Source organism: Octodon degus, unplaced genomic scaffold (genome assembly GCF_000260255.1).
Source record: "Octodon degus isolate 3935 unplaced genomic scaffold, OctDeg1.0 scaffold00090, whole genome shotgun sequence".
Lineage (NCBI taxonomy): Eukaryota > Metazoa > Chordata > Mammalia > Rodentia > Octodontidae > Octodon > Octodon degus.
Genome location: NW_004524666.1, coordinates 10236659 through 10239262, shown reverse-complemented (window position 1 = coordinate 10239262; position 2604 = coordinate 10236659).

The following is a 2604-nucleotide window of genomic DNA, read 5'->3' as shown; positions in this document are numbered from 1 at the left end:
AGGCCTGAGTTAATCAAAGTTAACCTCTCACTATATATTAAGTTTAATCAAGTTAGGTCTTACTCTTGGGACCATGTGTAGAGTCCTTCAGCTCTTTTGTTAGAATTTGCCACCAGGTAGGCTATGGTCTTGATTGACTATGTTGCCTTTTGGGAAAGAAAATGATTTTTTTGGTGACTCTTTTTTTTTTCACATCTGTTTTTTGGAGAGTCTGACAATTCTCTGCATAAGAAGCTAGGCAACTCACTAAAATTGTAGGATCTTGTAGAAAAACTCCCCTCATGGTGGTGCGCGCTTGTAATCCCAGCGCTTGGGAAACTGAAAGCGGGAGAATCACTACGAGTCTGGTGTCTGTAGTGAGACCCTGTAGACCCTGTAGAACCTGCACTAAATACAATAAATCAATCAATAAATCAATCAATAAATAAAATACACAAGAGAAATCTTAAAAGACATAATCCATCTTAAATGATCATGGATAACCTAATATCTGTCCCCAAAATACTACCTTTAAGTTATAGTTTATGAACTTGGAAGCACTTTAAGATAAAAGATCTTTGTTTTTGACAAGGTTTTGCTATGTAGTGCAAGCTGGGCTTGAACTCACTATGTAGCCCAGGCTGGCCTCGAATTCATAGCAATCCTCCCTCTTTAGCTCCTGAGGGTTGCGATTATAGTCATACACCTCCATGCCTGGCTCCAATAAGAGATCTTAAAAGTTGATTTTTCTCCAAAATAAGTTAAAGAATGAAAAGAAAGGCCTCGAAGCTCTTTCTTCTTCCCTCTTCTGACTCTCGTTGGTTCTAAGTCAATAGTGTTAACAGGAAAGGTGCTTGGAGTAGCTTGACAAAGGAAATACTATTAAGACTTACATAAGAGGATACAAAAAAAGATTAAAAAAAAATATTAGCCAGGGAGATAGCTCAGTGGAATAAGTGCTTGCCTGGCAAACTCAAGGTCCTGAGTACAATTCCTAGTACCACCAAAATAAATAAGTAAATAAATAATAATCTTTAGGGGAAAAACATGAATTAGTCTTTTTTTTTTTCTCTGATGCCACCGCTTTTAATGTTGTATACATCAAATTATAACAAAAGGCAACTACAACACGATGCCCCCTCTGGTTCATGAACAGCACACATACTGTCACAGTAAACCAAGCTTACATTCCACCATCAAGTGTGATTCCCCCATGAACTCACTTGGGATAGATCATTGAGAATATCTTCAAATCCGATAGTTTCATCATCACTCCTCAAAACATCCAATGAAAGGTTTGAGCTAGAAAGAAATGGAAGACGCTGAACCTGCTGCACTGATTTGAATTCCATTTGTAATTTTAGAGGAGCAAAGAGAACTTGGATGTTTCTCAGTGTGGAAAAATTCATTTTATTTTGGTTGAGCTAGAAATTTCTTTTTCTGGTAATTCAAGAGCATGACTTGTTAACAGTTCGTTTTTCATACAATGGAAAAACTTTCCAAAGAAGATCATGTCATTCAAAAGGCCCACTTGCTGGAAGTTCAGTAACTGGAATACTGTCCTTTAGCTGAGATCCAAGTCCTCCAGCATTCATCTGCAGTCTGCTGTGTCATGAATTAGTCTTTATAGGTGTAAATATTTATAACTATGAAAAAGATTATACTTCAGCATGACCAATTCATCTAAGAGTGCACTTTAATATAGTTTTATGTGCTCTACATATTATCTTGTTTGTCTGTCTGTTAATGTTTTATTTATTTATTTTTAATGAATTTGGTACAGGGTCTCACTACGAAGCTCAGACTCAGAGTGACCCTCTTGTTTTCACACACACACACACACAAAGCTTCTATTTAAGTTGGTTTATAGATAGACATTCATTAATCCAAACGTTCTTGATTTACTAGTGAGTTAATAAGGTAGTAGTAAAGATGTCTTTAAAGTTGGTGACATATTTTTAACCTGGTAGTTAACCAACTGAGATAATATTTGTCAGGAAAAAGAAAGGAAGGAAAAGTAAGACTAGAAGGAAAAAGCTTGTGTAAATAAGGAGGGGGAAGGCAGGCATGTGGTGCATGCCTATAATCCCAACACTCAGGAGACTGAGGTAGGAGGATCATTGCAAGTTCAAGACTAGCTTAGGGTACAAAGTGAGCTCAAGGCCAGCCTGAACTGCATAGTGAAACCCTGTCTGGAAAAAAAAAAAAAAGACCAAAAAAAGAAAAAAAAAAAAGAAGAAAAAAAACCCAAAAAGCAAGGAGGGGAAGAAGAGGGGTTGAAGGGAGGGGAAAAAAACAATCAACATATACCATGAAAGGTACAAATTTCATATGAATGATACCATTATGTATACCTAAAACATAGGCATACATACGTGTATTCATAAATTTAATAAAAAGATAATATTTATCAGCCTGAACTGCATTGTGTGACCATGTCTCATCAAAAAAGAACACGGTAATTATGCAATGTTTTGGTTCTCATGAATTATCTAAAATAATTATTAAGATGATAAATAAGTAAATGTACATAAGAGTAATGTTCATGAATCTTCATAATGACATTTAAGTCATCATTTGTGATACATATATACTTTTTTTTTGTTTATTTATTTATTTATTTAT